Source organism: Jaculus jaculus, chromosome 15 (assembly GCF_020740685.1).
Source record: "Jaculus jaculus isolate mJacJac1 chromosome 15, mJacJac1.mat.Y.cur, whole genome shotgun sequence".
Classification (NCBI taxonomy): Eukaryota; Metazoa; Chordata; class Mammalia; order Rodentia; family Dipodidae; genus Jaculus; species Jaculus jaculus.
Window position 1 is genome coordinate 55,889,605 of NC_059116.1, and position 25,937 is coordinate 55,915,541.

Below are 25,937 nucleotides of genomic sequence, written 5' to 3' on the forward strand. Positions count from 1 at the left end.
GCCCGTGCTTCTTTTTTTTTTGTTTGTTTTTGTTTTTGTTTTTTGAGGTGGGGTCTCTCTCTGGCTCAGGCTGACCTGGAATTCACTATGTAGTCTCTGGGTGGCCTCGAACCCTCGGCGATCCTCCTACCTCTGCCTCCCAAGTGCTGGGATTAAAGGCGTGCACCACCACACCCGGCCCCATGCTTCTTTTTAATGTATCCAAATTAAACTACTCTTATAGTTGATTGTTGTAAGTCAGTTGAAATTGGTCAAAGATCACTAATCAAAATGTAAAGTTTTCTGTACCATTCTGTTCAGTATAAGGAAATTCGTAAACTTTAGAGTAACCTTTCACCTTTTCCAGAGCTAAAGCATAGTTTGCTAAAATGTGTGAATAGTGGCTATTTCTCTTAACACTAGTTTTGCCACAAGGTTGCTTCTACCACCACATTGTGTTATTCAAAAGTTATCTGTTTTTCTGAAGCCATTCAAGGTGGTCTTTGCTTGCAAATCCTCTTTATCTCATGGTATGATTGAAGTGAAATCTTGGCACAATTTCAGTTCATTTATCTTCTTGTACCAGGGAGAGAAACATTAAAGGCTACTGAAACTAACACTATGTTGTAAATGGTCATAAAACAGTGGGAAGCCCTTTTTGGCTATTCAAAAGGGTCATGCTACTAAGCACTCTCAGCATAAAAATAAGATGCTTTCACATGGGAGGCAGTTACACTATTAAAAAAAAAAAATCATTTAAAAGCCTGAATGAGGGCTGGAGAGATGGCTTAGTGGTTAAGCACTTGCCTGTGAAGCCTAAGGACCCCGGTTCAAGGCTCGGTTCCCCAGGTCCCACGTTAGCCAGATGCACAAGGGGGCGCATGCGTCTGGAGTTTGTTTGCAGAGGCTGGAAGCCCTGGCGCGCCCATTCTCTCTCTTTCCCTCTGTCTGTCTTTCTCTCTGTGTCTGTCGCTCTCAAATTAAAAAAATAAATAAATTTAAAATAAAAAAAAATAAAAGCCTGAATGATAGAACTTTAATGTAAATAATGTTCATTGTGTGTTTGACTCTAAGCCTTCACAATCAGCCTGACTTAGACTAGATCCATAAGGAATATTAATTTAGTCCTTGGTTTTTACATTCTTTTGACTTGAACATGGTTTCTCTAATTTGCACAATGGGATTATCAACTTGTTTGCTAGAATTTCTGAGATTTAAAAGAAAATAAGGTCATCCCATTCAGAGAAAAAGAGTGACAAATGATGCCTGAAAAACCATATCCCTCTGAGATAACACCTCATTCTCTTATGGATCCAAGGAATGATTTTTGTGGCCCCAGAACCCTCTGCATGGAATGTGACCCATGCTGCTGAATAAACCCTAGGAAGAGTTGTCACAACAACCCTTTCATGTAAAGGATCCCCCTGGGAGTCTTTGCATGTTTAATCTATCTTTTATGTATTTATTTATTTATTTATTTTTGAGGTTGGGTTTCACTCTAGTCCAAGCTGACCTGGAATTCACTCTGTATTCTCAGGGTGGCCTCGAACTCATGGCGATTCTCCTACCTCTGCCTTCCAAGTGCTGGGATTAAAGGCGTGCACCACCACACCCGGTTTAATCTATCTTTTAAAAGAAGCTGAGGACTGGAGAGGTAGCTCAGTGGATAAAATGCTTATTGTACAAACATGAGTACCTGAGTTCAGGTCCTCAGGATCCACGTAAATCTAGATACTGTAGCCTGAGTGTCTGTAATGCCAGTGTGTCTAGAGGCACAGACAGGAGAATCCCAAAGCTTGCAAACCAGCTTGCCTGAAGAAAGCAGTGGTGAAAAAGAAACCCTGCCTTAAACAAGGTAGAAAGCAGGGACTGCCGCTTGAAGCTTTCCTTCCACATGCGTGGGAAACACACACCCACACTTACCCACATGAACACACACAGTAAAAGAATGAAAATGTTTGCTCCTCTTTCCAAACCTGGATATAAATCTTAAGGTTTCAGAGTTGCTTTTATCCCCTCCCAGTAAGTAAACCTAGACTCCAATCTGGGACACCTTCTATTATAGTAATTGCAAAGCCCTGTATTGAATAAAATATCCCCTTCCTTGGAGCAAACACCTGAGAGATCAAAAGCCCACCTCACTAAGATGGGACATCATGACTCCAACATGATTTCTCATCTTTATGTGAAACAACTTCTGGACTTGTAAGTGGCCTTACATCCCACTATGCAAGAATAATACTCCCTCATCCCATTTCCCTAGAACACCCTAAAAAGCCCTCTTCTTCTCTTCCTGGGTGACTGCAGAGCCCCCTCCCACTTTCTCTGTTTTGAGTGGCTCCTATATAACCTGATTGGCATTAATAAATGCTGTGCTCCCCCAGAAATAGTCTCTGTAGTTTTCTTTCCTGTTTTTTCAAGGTAGTATCTTTCCCTAGCCCAGGCAAACCTGGAATTAGTCTCAGGGTGGCCTTAAACTCACAATAATCCTTCTACCTCTGCCTCTCGAGTGCTAGGATTTAAGGGAAATGGCACCACACCCAGCTGTCTGTGTGGTTTTCTAAATTAGGAACCTCACTTTAAAGAAGCCAAGTATTGTGCCTGCTTAAGGAAGGATCTTTGGACTCAGAATAATGAGATAATCTAAATAAAATCCACAGCAGAATCACCAGTATTAACTGTAAAGAGAATAATGTGGTCAAGAGGCTCCCCCAAGAAAACCACTGGGATGGCAGTATTCAGAAGAGTCCTGGGAGCCTTCTCTTGACCTCATATGCTATACAATGGGGTAATCCAAAAGCATGTGGACGATTGAGTCCAGGATTCTAAGTGAGCCCTCTTGGGTTCTCTTACTCAAATTGGACCAGAGTACTCAAGCACTGTACAACCTAAAAAAAAAAAAAAAAAAAAAAAAAACAATGGGCAAAAGAAAATGCACAGTAACCAATCATATTTCTTTTGAAATAGTGGGTGTTAGAAAAAGAATGAAACAGGTAGGCATATCTACAAAAGAGGAATTTGGCTTTATTGGAAAATTGTCTAGTCCTAGAGGGACACTTCACGTCTCAGCAGCAGAGACTCTAGAAATGTGAGGTGTCCACCTAGCATTGTGGGTGGGGGTTGTGTCCAAGGAAGGGGGAAGGGGAGAAGCATTGGCAAGTGTAAAGAAAGTGAATTTCCTTGAACTCCTTTCTTCTGATACAGTCACCCAAGTATTTGGCTTCCCTGGGGCTATCAAAGCAGCAGTGGTCAGTCTCTGAGCAGACTTCTTGATATTTGCCAGTAGTATGTTGAATTTCTGACATGCTAACTCCTTCATTCCAGATTCTTTTGTAGAAGTAGGGAAGAAGAATTTTCATGATTTTACTACTTCCTGCTGAGAGGGAGTGAGCCAGCCCAGGCCCAGCAGAGGGAAATGTCACACACAGCTGGAAGTTCCCAAGTGGTTAGAGAGGCTGCCCTCCCCTTGTAAAGGTGTTTATAACCTTACAGTGATAGGCTGTCTTTCAGCTCAGGTGAACCAGAGGGTCAGTTGGTTGGCTAGGGGCTAGGGGCTCTCAGGAAGAGGTTAACCCTGACACCAAGTTCCAAGGGCCGAACTGGATCAACCACAATGAAATATATACTATGAAAGACCTCCTTCCTAGGAAGGGGTCTTTGTTGTTTGTGGAGAAATAGGTCTAGGAAACTAGGCAAGAGAAAAGAAGTCAGAGCATCTTTGATTTCTAGCAAGTGCAGACTTTCCTGCCTTTTTCTTACTTCCAGGGGTCCAATCACCCTAACTGTACCCCCCTCTCAGGCCCAGGATTTTTGTATTAGAATGAGTTTTTAGCAAACAAAAGTTTTACACAATAGAAAAATATGTAAGAGTAGAACATTTAAGACACCTATTATTGTAAACAGATATTGTACTAAACAAAATATCAGATGGGAAACATATAAGCTTAGTATTTGGATGTAACTTAACTATAAGTTTTAAGTATTTCCTTTTAAACAAAATTTTTGTTTGTAAACCATTTTGTGAACATTAGTAACAATAGGGTAATATTTATGAGACCTATTATTGTAGCAGAGTTAGGCATAATACATATGAGATCTATTGTAGCAGAATTAGGCACTATATAAACATTTTAAGAGTAGAATTGTATTTAAGAAAACTTGAATTTTGATTATTTAATAATATATTCAGCCAGAAATTTAATAAAATTTTTACAATATTTTTAATTTATTAGCCACATTATATATTCTATAGCCTATTCAGGATCAGACAGTCAGGAGGCAGTGGCTTTTTTTTTTCTTTTAATGTTATCACAGTCAAAGGAAATTTAATAATGTCCACATCTAATTTTGGTGGAGAAAGACCCCCCAGATTTTTGAGGGAGACGCTCACTGGTTTCAAATGTGGCTTTTTCAAGCTGAAGTAGGAAAATGATAGAAAAGAAAAATGGGGATGGGGTCTTTACTCTTGTTGACTTTTAGACTTGGAGGGCAATATAAAGGGGTCTAGACAGATGGAGTTGGTCAGTTATAGGACCCTTTGAGGTAAATTAGTGGAACTGTAAGGGTACAGAAGGTCATTTATATCAATATCGTACTTTTGACTTATGTCATACTTAGATTAAGCTTAAACAAAACTAGGTAAAATATCTTGATTTTGTTAAGGACTCAGTTATTTTGTTTTCAGTAGTCAAAGCTTAATATAGGAGATCTATATATACCTCAATTTTAACCTTGATATGTGTCAATAAATTTATTAACTTACTATAAAGAGTTAAGTTTGAATTATATAAACAGTTAAGGCAAGAAAATACAGAACAACTTTTTCTGTTAACTCATTTTATCTTCACTGAAAACACACTTTATAATTGTAAATTTGATGGTCCCATTCTATATTTTATTATTATAAACATTTAGAAATCAACCATAAGACCAAGGAAGCTGTGGCTCAACAGAAAGCATATGTGTATATGTGTGTGTGGGGGGGGGTATTACATATTAACAGTTGTAACTCCAAATTAATCACTTCTTTAAAGGTTAAGGATTTAATTCATAACAAACATTCAGAAGGCAATGGTAGGAGCAGGATTAAGCTTTAGTGTATAAACATGTCTGTTATGAATAAGCATAAAGCCAAAAATCCAAAAGTAACTTATTTTAAATATATTGTAAACCTGTTTTTATCAATTTAACATCATCTCAGAATCTAACTTCATCTCAGAATATATCTATGAACATCCAAACACTTAATGACCACAATCACTAGAGCAATTATAATTACTGGTCATAATTTAGTTGTACATAAGGACAGACGACATGAAACATAGAACACATACAGCTGGCCAGCATTAGACAAGGCATAGAGCTCAATTAAAAAGTTGTCCATTTTAAGATTTTAGTTATACTTCAAATTAATGAGGACTTAAATTAATTTGATATTTTGAAATGTATACAAGTACTCACTTGCAAACCAGTGTTTTTGTATCAGCAATTGACAATATACAGCTGCTTGCAGTTTGAATTTACAAGTGACACTTCTATTTATTTTTTTTTCCTTGAGAAGCTGGAGTCACAAAGAACAATTTATGTGGCCAGTGTTCAATGAAGGTCCCCACAGTGGAAAATAGAGTACCACATGTTAGGAAACAAGGCTGGCAATGGCATGAGCATGGGAGGAGGTGCCGTAAGAGCTGAGGTGGAGGGGAAGGAAGGGCTTGAGCATAGTGAGTGTAGGTGGTAGCCATAGTGATGGAGGAAGAGGAAAAGCGGAAAAGCGAAAAAACAGAAGGAAAGGCCGGGTATTGATATCTGGCTTTTAGATTGTTTTATGAGGCAGGACAATGGGCCATCTTTGGAATCAAACAATATTTACCTATTTTGGAGTTTAGATATAAGCCAAGACTCACTTTGTCTCTGAGACAAAGGTTGTCTGAAACAAAATGTTTTCTCAGGTTTTTCAAGTGTTCCCGTCTAGCCTAAGGCCTGACTTAAGGCTGTTTGGAGATGTAAAAGCTCCCATAATAGGGGTATTGGATGAGGACCCCCAGCGGGGTCAATGGGAGAATGAGGGAGGAACCCCCAGGGGAGTACCAGTTGTGCAGCCACATTATGGGAAATGTATGCCTTATCTAAACTCCTTGGGGTGGTAGTGACGAATCAGAATTTTGGTCCAGATGTGGGTGTTCCAGAAAGGGTCACTACTGACCTCTTATGTTGGAGATCTAAAAAAAGAGAGGAAGAAGGGAGTCTGAATATAAGACTCTAGCCATTCTGGGTTTTGAATTTATCAAAATTTTTAAACATTTGAAATTTGAATGTGTCATGTGTGGGCTAACAGGAATTAATTAATGTCCAATTTATATAGTGGCCAGACTGAATTTCAATAAAAAAATAATGAGACATTTGGAGCTGGACTTGGTGGCACATGCTTTAATCCCTGCATGTGGGACGCAGAGGTAGGAGGATCGCCATGAGTTCAAGGCCAATCTGAGACTACATAGTGAATTCCAGGTCAGCCTGAGCTAGAGTGAGATCCTACCTCAAATAATAATAATAATAATAATAATAATAATAATAATAATAATAATAATAATAAGGCATTTGGACTTTTTGTCATCTTTTGGGTTGAGGGTCTGGAGCAGATTTGGGACAAGGAAGTCCCAGGTCTCTATCTGGAGCAGAGGGTATGAGGGGATGTCTGAGGAAGAATGCGGTAGGCTCTAAGCTCTAGGAAAATAAAAACAAATAAAAATCATATTTTTTCAAAAATCTTTTTTCTTTTAATCCACAGATATCTTTATCCTTATAAATAAGAGAATCATTGGTTTTCTTTGTTAGAGGCCTGAATCTTTCATTTGGACAGTTCTATGTTCTTTTCTTTACTGTCTAAATTTTGAATTCTGATATCTTTATTTCTGTTTATTGTTATTTTAAAGAAAACTGAAGTTACAGCTCTTTTATTTTAGAAATGATTATATTTACTTATCTAATAAATTGAGTTCACCATGTTTTTTAAAAAAGAGGATTATTTTGGTAGTTACAGAAAAGATATTAAAGTCATTACTTAACGTCTATTTTAAAAACTTGAACTTTTCTAGAAAATATCACCCCCAGAGGGGTGCTGTTTAATGTGTGAAAATTTTAGTGCGTTTGAGGACCCAAATCAGGCAAAAACCTGTCTCAACCCCAGTGGCCAGGAAATGGAGAATCACCAGATAGGAAATAAATTTTTCTGTAGAAATACAAATATTTATTAAGAAGAGAAAGTGGCAGGATAGGGCCATTGAGAATGATTTATTTATAATATACCTTTTGACTATTTTGGAAGGAAGAAATGCAAATATGGAGGGAATGGGATGCCCTTTATCCTGGCAAGTTTGAATGTTAACATCTTCCTATCCTTGGAGATGGGAGAATTTCTTAGTTGCTAATGATTCAGACCCTGGGTTTAACTGAACCTCAAAGTTCATTGTGGAAAACTGAAGAGGGCAGACTGGGCATGAAGGATGAAGTAGTCTCTGGAAAATGACAGCTGGGCAAGGGCTTTTCCTAGACTAGATGAGGTCCTCTTCAGACTGGGAAAAGGTGATAAGGACTGACTGACCTTGGATTATTAGAACTGTGATAGGAATAAATGTGGAGAATCAACATGACTCAATATGAATCAGGAAAGTTCTTCATTTTTCTTTCTGTTAATGCCCAGTGAGCTACAAAAAACAGAGAAGCATTAAAAAACAGAGAAAAATGGCTATATTGTTTGTTTAGGATAAATGCTTATAAGCTGGGCTACCGACCTTACTGATGTCAAGACAGAATTAAGTGTGCAAGAGATTAAGGAAATATCTACTCGTGACAACAAGGAGAAGGAGAGGGAGTAGATGGTCAAAGCCCTGAGGTCATGATGCTGGTCTGTACCAGGGAGAAGAGAGAAGGACAGGGAAGGTTGAGGAGAGAGACCTCAGACTGCAATGAAGCTCTGAATAAGTCCTCACCAGGCTGTTATGAATTCCCAGAACAGACACATTTCACCAGAATTACCCCATGAAATCTGGGCGTGGTGGCACACACCTTTAATCCCAGCACTGGGTAGGCAGAGGTAGGAGGATCACCATGAGTTTGAGGCCAGCCTGAGATTATATAGTGAATTCCAGGTCAGCCTTATCTAGAGTGAGACCTTACCTCAGAAAAACAAAACAAAAGAAAAAACAGCAATCCAGGAGAGCAGGATGCCAACTCAAAGTTGTGGTAGACTTGAAGGGGAGGCAGCTTGAAAGAGTTCTAAGTGGCATAATCTTCAAATACCACAAGGGCTTTCTATTTCTACGTATGGCAAAGCAATAGGCAACATAGACAGGGAGATTCTGAAGAAGAGTATTAATGGAATTAACCCTTTGAGATATTTTATGAACTGAACTATAAATTACAGTAAAATGAATGATATATAACTTGATGAACATATGTGTGTATACATACATACCAGTACATCTGTGTGTGTGTATGTATGTGTATATATATATATATATATATATATATATATATATATATATATATATATATTTCTAACAACACCCAAGTGAACAAATACAGCACAAATCCAACACCACAAAACTCTGTTTATAGGATGAAGAGATGGTATAGCAGTAAACACACTTGCTTACAAAACCTAAAGGACCCAGATATGATTCCCCAGTACCCACATAAGCCAGGTGCACAAGGTGGCCCACGCATCTGGAGTTTATTTGTAGTGGCTGGAGGCCCTCGCATGCCCAGTCTATCTGCCTCATCCTATCTCCTTGTCTCTTAAGTAAATAAAATATTAAAAAATCAAAGATCTCTGACATTTTTAAATTAAAAAACTTGTTTGTATCCCTCCCAGTCAACACATTCCAAGGACTAAACTTTATTAGCTGTAAAAGGTTTTGCCCATTTTTAAACTTTTAAACTTTTAAATTTTTAAATGTAACCATGCAATATCTACTATGTACATATGTGACTTCTTTCACTCAGTATTACCTGTGAGGTTCATCTGTATATTTGGTTACACCAGCATTTTAATCTAATTTCATGGGTATGATTAAACTGTTCTATATACTCCTTTTGTTGATTATATATTGTGGCTGTTTTTAGTCAAAGGCCATTATGAGTAAAGCTTCTATTTTGTTCATTTAAAGCCCAATGTTTTAACTGTATCCTGTAAGCTTCAACACACACACGCAAGCACAATTATCAGCACAAACAGAAGCAGGGACAGTTTTATAACTGTTCTCACAAGAATTACCAAGGGCTTGCCTGAGAAAACACTTTAATCCCTTTTGAAGTCAGAGCCTCCAAAGATCTTCCACAGAGACACACTTCTTCAAGTTTCCACAACACCTCCCCAAACTACCAGCCTGAGGACTAACTTCATAATTTATGGACCCTTGAAGGACACAAAAACAATATTCAAATCATAGTAGTGGAGAACTATTCTGTTTAAGTAAAAATAATTTCTTTCTGATAAGACAAGTTTATCTGCTTTATGTTAATTTTTCATGACATACTGTTTGAGTTTTAAAGAAAGAAAACTCAAATACCTACTATCAAAATTTGGGCTTTCAAATATATAAAGTATCTTGAAATATGTTAACCTAGCATTGTCACATAAATAATTTCTAAGATTTCAAGATGAATCTTGATTAGTGTATCAATTATTGTGTAAATGATGTTTCTGCAGTGCTAGAAAATGAATTCTAGGATAATTTAATTCTTTTTATTTTATTATTTTATTTTTGAGAGAGAGACAGAGAGGTAGAGAGAGGAAAAGAGAGAGAATGAATGCACCAGGGCCTTTCAGCTTCTTTGAACTAACTCCATGCGCCCCTGTGTGGCACATGTCAGACATTGCATGGTTGCATCACTGGGTCTGGCTATGTGGGACCAGGAGATTTAAATATGCATTCTTAGGTTTCACAGGTAAGTGCCTTAACCTCTAAACCATCTCTCCAGTCCTAAAATAATTTAATTCTGAAATTAAGTAAATTGAATAATCTTTTGGTTCTGTTAATTGCTACTCATTTTTTGAACTATTTATGTTTATGTATAGTATGACTTAATCCAAGGAGTAGGGTATATAAATCACTTTGGAAACTATAAATCATTCAGAAAAGGTAACATGATAATTTATAATGCTTAACTTAAATAAATTCTGCTACAGTGGTCACTGTGGATATTGTCTTTAACTATTGTCTCCAGCTAATATTAAGTCTTATCTGTCTCTCCACTTGCTCACATTCTTAGTAGAAAATTGTACTATGAGGTGTAAAGTAGCCAAAGACAAAGTAAAGTATGCTGATGAAACCTGAATGCTAAGATCTGCCTAAGCCTCAATCTGTTTTTCTTGGTCTTTGGCTTTCATTTACAGTTAGGGAGGGGTAGAGACAAAGGAACCTTCTCCTTTCATCCCTGAGGCTCTGGTAAACTTAGGTTTGCCACAGTGTCTCTCATCAACATGGGTAGATTGACATGTCTCTAAAGTCATGGATGCTTTGTGGATGAGACCTTTCTGGTCCCAGGTTCCCCTCTCTGAGATTGTTTTGATTTGGTTCTGATTTGTGTCCCTTCCCATAATTAATTTACAATAAAAGCCAGCACCTTTTTGAGTTCTGTGTGTCACTCTAGCTAAGTTGAGTGTGCAACCAGCTTGTCTGAAATCAGAGTGGGCCTGGGGTCCCCAGAACCTGTACCTAGTGTTGGGAGTCTCAAGCAGAGATGGCATTTTGGAGGTTCCTGCTTCTAAACAAGTTTGATTAATTCTGGATACTAATATCTCTTTTCCTCAGTATCCCTTTGCTCAGTCAGGGGTCTCCTTCTAGTCTTTGTGGGGCCAATGAGTGGCTTTTTGTACATTTTCCATTTCATTTTAAATTATGTTTATTTGGATGTGTGCATGCATGTGCATGTGCCCGTGTGTGTGTGTGTGTGTGACAGGCTCTTTTGCCTTTGCAGAAAAACAGCAGGAATTTGCAACACTTTGAGGTTTTGTGTGCTATTTATGTGGGCAGCTTGGGTATTGAACACAGACTGCCAGATTTTGCAAGCAAGAGCCTTTAGCCATTGAACCATCTTCCCAGTCCCCTATTCTTTCATCAATTCACTCTGCAAACATCCACTTATTGGGCTTGTATTCCTTATAGAACACTGTACTATAGGGGCAGAAATGTGTGATTCCATTTCTCAGAGATCATAAAGGTTGCAGTCAACATCACTATAACAACAGAAAGGATAACAAAAATAAATAACAAATATAATCAAAGTCTTATGTGAAACAGAGGCTTCACAATGGAAGATGCAAAAATCCAGGGAAAAGAACATTTATGCTTGGGCTTGATGAAGAATTAGCAGCCATGTGATTGAACAAATAGGGTTAATCTAATGCACATGAATATAAAAGTTATATTGACTTATTTTTGCTACTGAATGGTCTAGTGCCATTATGCAGTGTCTCTAGAGGTCTTCAATCAAGAAAAAAATCTCCCTCAAAAAGTCTGAGAGGAATTGAAAAAATATAACCCCCTGGCTCACCAGCATTGTTAGCACATTTCCCCTCCAGTTCCCTGAGAAGAATCTCTATCACTTTTAGATATACAGGGGTTAAATCATATTCTATGAAGCAGAACATTGAATTCTCAGCCTCATTTTCTCTTTACTAATGTTAGCAAATTCAGAATAGGATGTGACAAAATAATCACAAAGCTATGGAAACGTTGGGTTTTAGCCAATACCATTTTCTATCTTTAACCACTTAAATAGCTATGTGGCAGACCAGCCCTCATTATGACCTTCATTTCTCAGGTGTTGTAAAATAGCTGAGACATTTTTAGCTCCTAAGAAAGTCACACTAGTGGGAAGGAACAGCCAGAAAGAGAAAGATGAGGGAACCATGCCACTCACAGCACGACTCAGGGCTTCTGCGCTGTTAAGGTTTGTGTTACTAATGGACTGCTCTAGTGGAGTAAGTAAGGGTCCTTGAGACACATTCCCAGCAGAAGGCTCCTAAAGGGCACAGATAAGCTGAGCTGTGTGTAATGTAATCTCTAGCTTGGCAGTGCTTGACTCCTTCCATTCATGCTTACTCATTTTGATCCTGCCTGTACCGTCCTTTGCCTCACCTCAAAAAAACACTGCATCCTACAAATTCTAGAAAGACATTCCATCCATAAGCCTAAGCTCTAGTCAGCCTTTTAAAACAATTTTTCAGAAAAATAAACAAATTCTTGGATGCTTACTCTGCCTCTGACCCTCCTATCTTTGAAAAATATTTGAGTATAAGTTCTATAACCAGTTTTTATGCCAGAGGAAAGCATTGCCAGATTAATACCATGCCACAGAAGTTGATATAACTGAGAATTATTTTCTCATCCTCACATTACTTTCCTGTTTATTGACTATGAAGAAGAAAAGCAGATTAAGAAACTATTTGAGTCCAAGTCACTTTCTGTATATATTTAAAACTAAATGACAGACAGTTAGGACAAATATAGATACTGTGTGTGTGTGTGTGTGTGTGTGTGTGTGTGTGTGTGTGCACATGTGTAGGAAACTGAACCTAGGACTCTCTACATGACCAAATTTTGAGTAATGTCCTTTCTCAACTTTCCATTCACATAATCCCTTGAGAACTTCCTCACATTTTTGAGGCTATATAATCCAGGTCCCTGGTCAGAGTTGAAAAGGATTGGCTTTCAACACATTTGCAGTGTTCTCTTTCTAATTCTGTAAGTGGGTCTGTTCTGGAGTGTGAGCTGCAAAGAAAACAGCTTCTTCACATGTGTGGTTTTATAAGATCTGAGAAGAGAACACAAGGAATACTTGGGGTTCTCCCAGTGTTCCACCTCTTGGTCTGGGTTCTAATCCAGAAGCTATGTGCTCAATGAAATCACATCAAAATTTACTTATGATTTGAGCATTTCTCTATATGTTTTATGAATTATTAATAAAAATTTATATTTTCAAAAATCCATTAATCTACTGTTTACAAAAATTCTAATAGTCTAATCCTTGACAGATCTACCTAGGCATGGGTTGACCAAATGTGGTATCCAGCAGCCCCATAGAGCTACTGAGCACTTGAAATGTGTCCATACACTAATGTGTACTGTAAACATAATATACACACTTGGTTTTAAAGATATGGAAGCCAGGCATGGTGGCACACATCTTTAATCCCTGTGTTTGGAGTGTGAGGTAGGAGAAGTACTATGAGTTTGAGGCCAACCTGAGACCACAGAATGAGTTCCAGGTCAGACTGTGCTAGAGTGAGACCCTGCATCAAAAACAACAATAATATTAAAATTAAAACAGTGACATAGAATAAAAATATTCATTAAGTTTATAATAAGTATTACATTAAAATAATAAATTTTACATATATTGGGTTTAATCAAATACATCATTAAAATGAATCTCCATTTCTTCCTTTGCTAACATGGTTAATAGGAAATTTGAAATCACACTTGTTACTCATGCTATCGTCTCTTGAACAGCATGTCATTACAGGGTCTAGGCTCACTGCCCACATCTAATGAGTACTTCAATTCCCATTGAGGTGAGTTAACACAAAATATTTTATATTTGTGGAAAAATAAAAGCATTTATCTACATTTATTTGTAACACTTGCTTAAATTATATGTGTATGTACACATATGTATATGTAAATGAATACATGTAAACATATGTAAAATATTTGACCTTTTCAGGACTGGACATTATGATAGCTTCCTGCCACTTTGACAAAATACCTGGAATAATTGCTTTATAAGAAGGAAAGATTTGGGCTGGTAAGATGGCTAGGTGCTTGCTTGCAATCCTGACAATCCAAGTTCAATCTTGCTCCAAACCCACATAAAGCAAGAAGCAATGTACCTCATGTTCCTGCAAACTCAGTTTGCCTATGGCAGTGGGAGGCAGAGCCAAGGAGAATCTGGAGGCTAACAAGCAGAGCACAGCAGACATAGAGACTGTCCAACAGAAGGGAGGAGAGGAGAAACCCCCAAAATTCATCCTCAGACTCCACACATACTCTATGCAAGTGGGCATTCATATATATGCACACACAAATAAATAATGAATGTAGAAAAAATAATTTAGAAAAAGAAGGAAAGATTTATTTTTGCTCAGAGTTTTCAGAGGGTTCTCAATTGTGTTGGGGCTGTGGTAGCATAGCATGTCATGGTTGGAACACATGATGGGGGAAAATGTCACCTTGTGATGGCCAGGAAAGAAAGACAGAAGGAAACAGGCCACAATCCCATTACCTCTTTCAAAAGTGTATGTCTAATTACCTATCTTTTGCCACTGGGTTTCCCTACATGCTAAGAACACCACAGGCTGGGCATTAAGCCTATAAATGTGGGCTTTTTAAAGATATTTTAAAGAGCCAAGCTGAAGGAAACACTTTATTAAATTGTGAAATAATAATTGCAAATCATGTAAAATATTTGTAAGGTAAGTATAGCAAAGTGCTGTTAAAATGACCAAATCTGAAATTTTAGGTCAGTCATTCTTCAAGCACCACCGTGTTGGGAACTATGAACCAAGCCTCAGCCATGTTGACAGAAACCGCCATATAGCAAGTTAAGTTTCTATTTCCTCATCTAATGATCTATTACCAGAAATGAAGGAGCCGTTACACCTGGGTGACAGCCTCTCCTGGTGCTGCTGGTAATTGATGAAGAAACGAAGAAATTACATTTAACCAGTAACCCTGTGATCTCTGGCCTGGTTATGATTCCTTCCCCCTACAACCCTATAAAAACCTATGTGTAAAAAATAAACTTTGAGACCTTGACAAATACCTAGCTTGGTCTCCTTCTTGTGTCTGTTTGCCTCCCCCATTCAGGTTGGCTTCTCCCCGAGTCCTTGTTCAACTCCCTGCTGGCCAGGGCAAATGGCGCCCGAACTTGGGACCCGGGGTACGAAGAAAAAACCTGAACGTCACTCCAGTGGATTGCCGTCCCACCATTTGATTGCCACCCCACCAGGAGGGTGAGTGAAGATCTGCATAGAGGTCACTGCAGGCAGTCCACGCCTGTAATACAGACCTGCACTGTGATCGAGGCAGAAAGAGCCCGCCTGCGAAACTGATCCATTTGAGGTAAGCGACGAAGTTTAGGCAATTAAAGTAAAGACTATTTAGTCAAATTTCAAGACACAAGAATTGCGGGTTTTCTCTTTCTACTTCTTTTCCTCCTTTTACTTTCAGTTGGCGCCATAGCATGCAATTGCAACATAGCGACAGGGCAACTGAAACCTCTTGGCCAGGGCTACCCTCTGGCATTGGCTGAAGGCCCCTAGCTCCCTGTGCAAGTCCCAACAGCCCGCTCAGGCATTGGCAAAGACCTCCTATCTAGCCTCTCTTCCTATCAACAAAACTGGGTACACAACAGCCAGTAAATTCTCTTAGAGTGGCTGCCAGCTCTTAGAATTGCAGTTAGGCTTACAGTAGGCCCACCAGGGAATCCCCGGTGCCGGTTCTCCGACCAGGAACATTGCCCTTTGGTCTTGCCATTTCTCCTCTTTCCTTTTCCATCATGGGACAGACACTAAGTAAACAGGAACTTTTTATCCGGGGACTTAAAGACTCCCTCAAGACTCGTGGAACAAAAGTTAAGAAAAATGATCTTGTTCGTTTTTTCCTCTTCTTAGAAGATTTATGTCCATGGTTTCCTGAGGAAGGTGCCATTGATGAAAAAAGATGGGGGAGAGTGGGAGATTGTTTAAAAGATTATTATAGGATTTTTGGCCCTGAAAAAGTCCCGGTTCAAATCTTCTCATATTGGAACTTAATAAATGACGTACTTCAAGTTCACCGGTGTCAACAGGATGTTTCAAAAGTTGTTAGAGATGGAGAATTATTTCTTAAAAATAACCTTAAACCGGCTAATGCTGCTGCTGCTGCTGCTGCAGTTCCCTCCCCGGAGCCACCCTGCCCTCCAGGCAGGCATCACAGTGGCAGCTCCCAGGCAAAGGCTCTAGGCAAGAGAAATGATCCCCCTTCACGGTGCCCCTCTGTCATTATTCCTATGCCTGAGGATGACCCACCTGCCCTTAAATCCATTTATCCTATTCTCTCCAAATCTGCAGTTACCCCTCCCCTAATGCCCCTCTTTCCCTAGATGAGGAATCAGAGCTAGAGTGTGAGGCTGCCAGGTATCACAACCCTGACTGGCCACCTCCCACAGCACCCATAGCAGACCCTCCACCTTATCTTCACATGCCTAAGTCACGTCACTTCTGTGCCCTGTAACTCTTGATTGTGATTTAGAAGCAGTCACTCGACAGGCAACCCGCCAACTTTCCCGAGAAGCCCAATCACTAAAAACTCTCCTTGCAGTTAAAAAAGAAAAGGCCACTTTACTTAAACAACTCCATGACTTAGACCTAGAAATCTGCTCTCCCTCTCCTGCACCTGTACAGCACATCAAAGCTAAAATCAAACAACCTAAGACTGTTCATGCGTTTCCAATAACACACGCCCAAGTGAAAGCAGGAGAAAATTCTTTAACCTGTTCACCACCTGAGTCGAGCGGGGCAAAAACAGATTCAGGGGAGGAAGGCTCTGAAGGAGATAAGCACTCTGAACAGTCCACTGATTCAGATGATGATAGTGAGCCAGACAGGAACAAAAGTATTGTTATTAAGCCCCAGCAGTATCACCATTTAAAATTTAAACATATCAAGGAATTAAAAAGTGCTGCTTCCTCTTATGAACCTACTGTTCCCTTTACCATGACCCTACTAGAGGCCCATAGTGATAATTGGCTTTCAGTAAATGATTGGAAAATGCTAACAGAGGTCGTCCTGACACAAGGGGACTTTCTCCTGTGGCCCAGGCCAAAGCAGCTCACTCTGTACATCACCTTAATGCTCAAACCTTGTGTCTTCTTTTTAAAATAACTAGGGAACAAGCTCGCCAGATAGTCAAACAATGCACATACTGTGTCACCCTCCTACCATTCCCCACTTAGGCGTGAATCCTAGAGGTTTAATTTCCAATGAGATCTGGCAAATGGACGTAACACATGTTCCCTCATTTGGTAATCTTAAGTACCTCCATGTTGCTGTGGATACCTTTAGTGGATTCATTTTTGCCAGCCTCCCTGCTGGAGAAGCTTCAAAAAATGTCATTGCTCATGTACTCAATTGCCTTGGTGTCATGGGAAAGCCCCAAATTATTAAAACTGATAATGGACCTGGATATACTGGAAATAAATTCCAAATTTCTGTCACCAATTAAAATTAAACATATTACAGGCATACCATACTATCCCCAGGGTCAAGGAATTGTTGAGCGAGCCCATCAAACTATTAAACATAAACGGGGGATTTATATCCCATAAAGGCTTCCCAAAAAACATTCTTCATCATGCTTTGTTTGTCTTAAATTTTTTAACCCTGATGCTCAAGAAAAGTCAGCTGCTGATGGCTTTTGGCACACAAACACAAAAAATACCTTTGCCAAAGCCATGTGGAAAGATCCTTTAACCTTAAAATAGAATGGCCCAGACCCAGTACTCATTTGGGGCCAAGGATCAGTATGCTTGTTTGACACCAAAGAAAATGTTGTGAGATGGCTGCCAAAGAGACTTGTAAAACAGGCTGATGATCCTCCAATGACATCTCACATATCCAGGGAAGAAACACTTCCCTGAGAAATTCTCCTTTTTTCCTAACATGACAAAGCTGGAAGGACCTCTACTTATTTTAATCCTCCTACTCACAATCGGACCTGTTATTATAAATAAAATCATGTCTTTTATATGTCAACAGATTGATGCTATTAAGATGCAGTCTTTGCAGATTCATTATCATAGACTGGAGATGGCAGATCGAGGTGTTGCCACTGATGACCTACCACCTGCAGCTGTCACTCTCCCTTGATCTTACATTCTGTACTCATTTACTATACTGCTGTCCTCTACACCTCTGCTATTGCTTTTGTCTACTTGTCATGGCCAAATAGCTACCCCTCCTACGGGAGCTGCATAGAATTCAGAGCTATGCATATCAACTCACAATAAAGTGAGTGTGATATGGGCACCAACATGGGTGCGAGGCAAAGCACCGCAAGGGAAGGTCCCTTTCTGACCATTTCTGAATTCCCTGAGAGAAAAACCTGACGTACATGGAGGTTGGTACCATAACTGTTATCACTAAGGCCGTGCCTCACTCTCTGGGCACATAGGCCCTGCCTCCCCTCCCCAAAAGGTACCAAGGGCCAAAAATTGTGGGAAAAAGACATCACACCGGAGGAGTCAGGTCCCTACTCCCCCAGTTGGTTAATGCCCACCACTGCAAAGCGGGCCTCCCCCTCCTTTTGTATAAAAGAAGGGAGGAGATGTTGGGAGCTATGAACCAAACCTCGGCCATGTTGACAGAAACCGCCATATAGCAAGTTAAGTTTCTATTTCCTCATCTAATGATCTGTTACCAGAAATGAAGGAGCTGTTACTCCTGGGGGGCAGCCTCTCCTGGTGCTGCTGGTAAATGATAAAGAAACAAAGAAATTGCATTTAGCCAGTAACCCTGTGATCTCTGGCCTGATTATGACTCCTTCCCCCTACAACCCTATAAAAACCTATGTGTAAAAATAAACTTCGAGACCTTGACAAATACCTAGCTTGTTCTCCTTCTTGTGTCTGTTTGCCTCCCCCATTCAGGTTGGCTTCTCCCCGAGTCCTTGTTCAACTCCCTGCTGGCCCGGGCACTACAGGAGCTTAGAGAAATAAGTCATCCTTTCTTGCTTTTTTAGACTCTTGTTCTTTGTCTTGTATTTCTGCTTTCTGCTAGATCTTTTTCCAAGATGGATAGTCAGGCTAGGAAAAAAGTTCTTCCATCAGCAGAATCTGGCTCTCCAGCAGGTCCTTCTAGCATTTCTAGAATTCTAGAAAATCTATAAAATTAGCTAAGTTTGGTAAATGCTTTGCAGCTGAGAAATCAGATGAGTATACTTGCTACTGTGCATTGTGAAACACTCACAAACAAGTGTATCCTTGAAAATTACAAAATTCTGTGGGCCATATAATCAGCACATTATCAAAATATGTGCTCTTTGAATATTACACTGATTTTAAAATTGATAATTTAATAATAGCACACAAACAAAATTATAGAAGAGCACTATTTAATGTATGTTCCAGTTATTGGGAACGCTACAATTAGTTGCATTTTATTTTTAGAAAATTCAAAATTTGTTCTCAAAAGTGTCAGACTTGGTCAAGGGTAAAAATGCTTAACTAAGTTTAAGAAATTACAGTTTTGGGGGCTGGAGAGATGGCTTAGTGGTTTAAGGCATTTGCTGGGAAAGCTAAAGGACCCAGGTTTGATTTCCCAGTACCCACATAAAACCAGATGCACAAGGTGGCTCATGTGTATGCGTCTGCAGTTTGTTTGCAGTAGCTTGAAGCTCTGGTATGCCCATTCTCTCTCTCTTTCTGTCTTGCTGCCCCCCTCAAATAAATAAATGAGTAAAAATATTTTTTTTTAAAAAAGAAATTACAATTTTCTCCCATGACAGTCACTGAGGAGACATCTATTAATGAAAATTTGAAAAAACTTGTATGTAGTGAGCAAGAATTAGAAAGGAATTCCAGAAATTTGCATTCATCTGTTTTCAGTAGTTTTTAATCCCCACTCAACTCTTAATCACCTTCTTTCCATTGCAAGGGAAATGCAGTAAGAGAATTTGTTCTTTTTGCATGAAACAGAAAGCATATTCATATTTAATAGTCATTGGGAAAAACATCAAAGATTCAGCTCCTGTACAAGTAACAAATTTGTATAATTTGAATATATGTGGCCTTATTCATTAATAATTCTCTATAAATAAGGGATTGTAGGAATTACTTTTTAAGTAGCAACACTCAAACAAATGTCACTTGTTATTCCACTTTGGGGCGCTATGTGGCATTAATGTAAGCAAGGTATTCAGAACAAATAGAGTGGGGTAAACAAAAAAAAAAAAAAAAAGGAAAAGCAAGGCAAACAGGGGAGGAAGGAGTAAAGAAATTGATGGTGCATCTTACAAAATCATGACTATCATCAATTTGATCTAATATTTGATCTCAATGGTAGGAATGCTCCTGAAAATTCTTCAGACAGTTCTCTGATCAAAAGAAACAATAGATACATTAATAAAATAGCTATTCTTAGGTGATACTATTTAATCTTTAGAACCCCTTTAATTGAAAATTAAAACATACTGTGCTTAAAAAACCTCTAACCATCTCTTTTAGGCACTTGTTAGCTGACTGGCCTCAGAATTGAACTGAACATCAAGTCTTCCTGTCTTCTTGCCTGTCAGCCTGCCAATTCTCATACCAGAACTTCCACTCTCCCAGCTGCTCTGATCCCTCTGGACTTGGATCAGGACAACATCTGGGGCTGACTTCTAGCTCTTTTACCTGCCCAGCACATATAATAGGACTTTTCATCATCCAGAATCCTGTAAGCCAATTCCTTATAATAGATTTCTTTGTATTTATACATATTCTTTCTACACATTTAGCTCCTCTAATGGATACCATTTCTTTGGTCTTGTTCTTTGTTTGTTCTAGCTCTAGAGAACATCTGTGGAAAAGACCTTACATTTTCCAGCCCTATCCATCTCTCTCTCTCTTTTTAAACAGCCAAGCAGAAACTTCTTTTTTAATTTTTTATATATATTTTAGCATTTTTATTATTTATTTATTTGAGAGTGACAGACAGAGAGAATGGACACACCAGGACCTCCAGCCACTGCAAATGAATTCCAGATGCATGTACCACCTTGAGCATCTGGCTTATGTAGGTCCTGGGGAATAAAGCCTCAAACCAGGGTCCTTAGGCTTCACTGGCAAGCGCTTAACCACTAAGCCATCTCTCCAGCCCCCTATCCATCTCTTAAGCAGATATGCTTTGCTATCTATGCCATCAATTGCCTAAGGTGAATGAGGAATTGATGCTCCCAACTGTCTCATTGTTCAGTACTGCATGAAGGCTCATGAGGTCTTTGATTAAAAGGGTTCAAGTGCTAACAAAACTGAAATGTGCTGAAGTATGTATGACCATATTTATTTTTGTCTTAAAATCTTATACAAATGTCATGCAAACATAATCCTTGAGTCTACAATTACAAAACGTATTCACATGCTCGCTGACCAAAGTTACTTTATAATCAACAACCTCAAGTCCTAAATTATTTCTTCAATTCTTAAAGAAAAGGATAAAGAGAAAGATGGAACTAATGAACCAGAATTTAAGTTTATACACATTTCACTTCCTATGTGCACATAGCCTAAGGGAAAAATTACCTTTCACTCAAAACTTTTCCAATATGTGATCACTTCTTTTTAATGCTTGTTTTTCAGTATTGTTCTCTAAGGAATATTCTGTTAAGTGATCATCTGCATAAATTAATGATGATGCATTTCTGTTATAATATGCTTTGCTATATGAAACCAAATATACAGTCCTTAATTCATTTCTCTTTTACTTTTATATGGTGACAAGCTACTCTTACCAGATCTATTTCTTTGTGGAAGCAACTGAGATTGTCCATGAATAATTTTCCTGTATGTGTCTTTCTACCTTTATCTTTTTACAAGTCAATGTTTATTGACCCTTAAAATTTGTTGTACCACTATTAAATTTTTGATGCAGGACCTCATTAGCTCATATGCATCCCTCATTTTCAGGGTTGTTATCTGGCCTACTTTGGCTAGCTTGCAAACTCTTAAATGACTTTTCTTAGTGTAAAGGAATATGAAAATACTTTTTTTCTTTTTTAAATTTAAAGTACAGTGATTTATCTCAGAGGAATTTTCAGCAAATAAATGATCATAAGCCAGTAAAGTAGACTGAGTCAGAGTAATGCAGAGTTAAAGAACACAGAATGTAGCATGAAAAAGTATTAGTATTGAATTGTCTCTTAGACTTAATAGATATGTACCTCAGGCATAGAATTGATCTCTTAGATCTAATTCCTCATCTGCGATGTGTGATGTTAATGTCTAGCATACAGACTTGTAAGGGTCAGGTGAGATAAGGTTTTTGTCCACCTGGTATTCATTCACTCATTCAATGTTTTATTTTATTATTTACCATTTCAAAAATACACTATTTTAAAGAACTACCTTATGTAACTTCTTGCAATGATTTTTTTTTATTCTTTTGAAAACTGAAGTTAATGAAAAAGTTGCAATAGAAATGTTCAATATAGAATTTTAAACCATTTTTACAACTCATACTAAAATAGATAATATACTTTGACCAGGCACAAGCTTATACATGTTCATTACCTGAAAAAAATCATGAGATCCCATCTTAAATAAATTGTTTTACAAAATTTTGTTGCTCATAACATGGGAAATAAACATGAAAAGAACAATTCTCATTTATAAATGCTTGTCCAGCCTCAATACTTATAGAGAAACAATTGACAGCTTCATCAGTATTAGTCACTTTTCTGTCTGTGTGACAAAATTATCTGACATAGACATAACTTAAAGGAGGAAAGAATTCATTATTTCAGAGAGTTCAGTACATCATGGTAGGGAATATGGTGGAGCTATTCAGGTCTTATCATGGTAGGCCAAGAAGCAGAGAACATTTGTAGCTAGGATCCACATTTGAGAGAGAACATGCAATGTTTGGCTTTCCGGGCCTGGGTTACCTCACTTAGTATAATCCTTTCCAGATTCATCCATTTCCCTGCAAATTTCATAATTTTCTTTTTCTTTTTTTTTTAATATTTTTTTTGCTCATTTTTTAGTTATTTATTTGAGAGCGACAGACACAGAGAGAAAGACAGATAGAGGGAGAGAGAGAGGATGGGTGCGCCAGGGCTTCCAGCCACTGCGAACGAACTCCAGACGCGTGCGCCCCCTTGTGCATCTGGCTAACATGGGACCTGGGGAACCGAGCCTCGAACCAGGGTCCTTAGGCTTCACAGGCAAGCGCTTAACCGCTAAGCCATCTCTCCAGCCCTAATTTTATTTTTCTTTACTGCTGAATAAAACTCTATTGTGTAAATGCAGCACATCTTCATTATCCATTCATCTGTGGATGGACCTCTAAGCTGGTGCTGAGCAGAAAATCTTCTCCCTGTAGACCAGCCAACTGAAAGCTAGAAAAAGGTGCCCTGTATGCAGCCTTATGGGAGACAGACGTCATCAGTGGTGAACAGGGTGGACACTGGAAGCCTCAAGTTTGGCCAGACAGGCCAAATGACTGAATGAGTGCAATAGTGGCATGTCTGCTCTGAAGGAAACCAACCGCTCTTTCATTGGACTGAAGACCCGCTCTATGTGAGGGAATACATACCTGGTACTGAAAACCTAATCAAAAGCCTATGGCAGGGGAGGTCATGAGTCTTAGGGGTATAAAGCCTGCTCTTGTCTGGATAAATGCATATATTACTCTCACCAAATTGCCCTGAAAACACTACACTTAATGTTCATATTCATATATTAATGCTAATATCACTTCTGGTTAGAAAAGCTTCTCTTTTCAGTTGGTGATGACCACTGAGATGACCTAAAAGGCAACACAGTGCTGAGAAGAAGGGATGAAGGAGTTTCCAGCACTGAAACATCTCACACCCTCCAAGGCTCAGTGTCCATTATGGAAAGGTGGCAGAAAGAATGTAAGAGCCAAAGGAAGGGTACCACTCCTTACACACAACTGTCCAGACAGAAATTGAGCTTGACATCCAAGACCTCAAAGTGCATAGCAATAGTTACACAAGACCCTAATAATAGGAGAAAAAGATGATTACATCAGATTAAAAGAGAGACTAATGGAGAGAGGGAGGGGATATGATGGAGAGCAGAATTATGAAGGGGAATGTGGGAGAGGGGAGGGAAATACCATGCTTTGTTGTCTGTAACTATAGAAGTTGTCAGTAAATGTATGTATGTATGTATATATATATATATATATATATATATATATATATATATATATACACACATACACATACACACATACATACACATACATACATACATATATACATACATATACATATACATATATATATATATATATATATATATACATACACACACACATATATATATGGTAACTGTTGTATAGCAAAAGAAACTGGATAAAGCAAAGAGGCAACCTACATAATTGGAGAAAATCTTTGCCAGCTATACATCTGACAGAGGATTAATATCTAGGATATACAAAGAACTCAGAAAACTAAATAATAAGAAATTAAACAACCCAATTAAAAATGAGCTCTGGAACTAAATATAGAATTCTCAAAAGAAGAAATACAGATGGAATATAAACATCTAAAAAAATGTTTTGCATCCTTAGCCATCAGGTTAATGCAAATTAATACTACTTTGAGATTCCATCTCACTTCTATCAGAATGGCTATCATTCAGAATACAAATGACAAGAAATGCAAGCAAGGATGTGGGAAAAGAGGAACTCTTCGACACTGTTTTTCAGCATGTAATCTAGTACAGCCACTATGGAAATCAGTATGGAGGTTCCTGAGACAGTTAAAAAGAATTTCAGCATATGACCCACCTTTACTTTTCCAGTCATATATACTAAGGACTCATCACACTACCATTTCCTAGGTGTTGTGAATAGAGCAGCAATAAACTAGTTATGCAAGTATCTCTAAGGTAGTGAGAAGAGTCCTTAGGATATATGCTTAGAAGTACTATATAGCTGGATCATATGGTAAATCTAGTTTTAGCTGTCTCAAGAACCTCCACACTGATTTCCACAATTGCTGTACCAGATTACTTCCCCAACAACAGTGTAGAAGGGGGTCCCCCTTTACCGAACCCTAGCCAACATTTATTGTCATTTGTTTTCTTGATGGTAGCCATTCTGATGAGAGACATGGAATCTCAAGGTAGCTTTCATTTGCATTCTCTGATGGCTAAGGATGTAGAATACATTTTTAGACGTTTGTATGCCATCTGTATTTCTTCCTATGAGAACTCTTTATTTAGTCTCAGCCCATATTTTAATTGGGTTGTTTGATTTCTTACTGTTCTGTGTTTTGAGTTCTTTGTATATTCTGGATATTAATCCCCTGTCAGATGTGTAGCTGGCAAAGAATTTCTCCCATTCTGTAGGTTGTCTCTTCGCTCTATTCACAGTGCCCTTTGCTGTACAAAGCTGTGTAAATTCATGAGATCCCAGTGGTTTTATTTCCTGAGCAAATGGAAAGAAAGTCATTGCCTATGCCATTGCATTGAAGGGTTTCCACGAGTTTTTCACCAGGCACTTTCAGAGCTTCATAGCTCATATTAAGGTCTTTTATCCATTCGGACTTGATGCTTGTGAATGGAGAGAGATAAGCATCTATTTTCATGCTTTTACATATAGAAATCCAGTGTTCCCAGCACCATTTGTTAAAGAGGCTGTCTTTTCTCCAATGAATGTTTTTGGCATTTTTGTCAAAAAACAGATGGCTGTGGCTGCCTGGATTTAAATCTGGGTCCTCTTTTCTGTTCCATCGATCTACATGTCTGTCTTTGTGCCAATACCATGCTGTTTTGTTTTTTAAATATTTTATTTATTTATTTATTTACTTACTTGAGAGAGTGAGAGGCAGGCAGAGAGTGAGAGAGAGAGAATGGGCATGCCAGGGCTTCCAGCCACTGCAAATGAACTCCAAACACATGTGCCACCTTGTGCATCTGGCTTACATGGGTCCTGGGGAATAGAACCGAGGTCCTTTGGCTTTGAGGCAAGTGCCTTAACTGCTAAGCCATCTCTCCAGCCCCCATGCTGTTTTTGTTACTATGCTTTGTAATGTAGCTTAAAGTTGGGTATGATGATATCTCCAGCCTTATTTTAGTTGCTCAAAATTGTATTGGCTATTTTAGACTTTTGGTGCTTCAAAATGAATTTTAGGCATTTTTTTTCTATTTCTGTGAAGAATGCCATTGGAATTTAGATGAGGTTT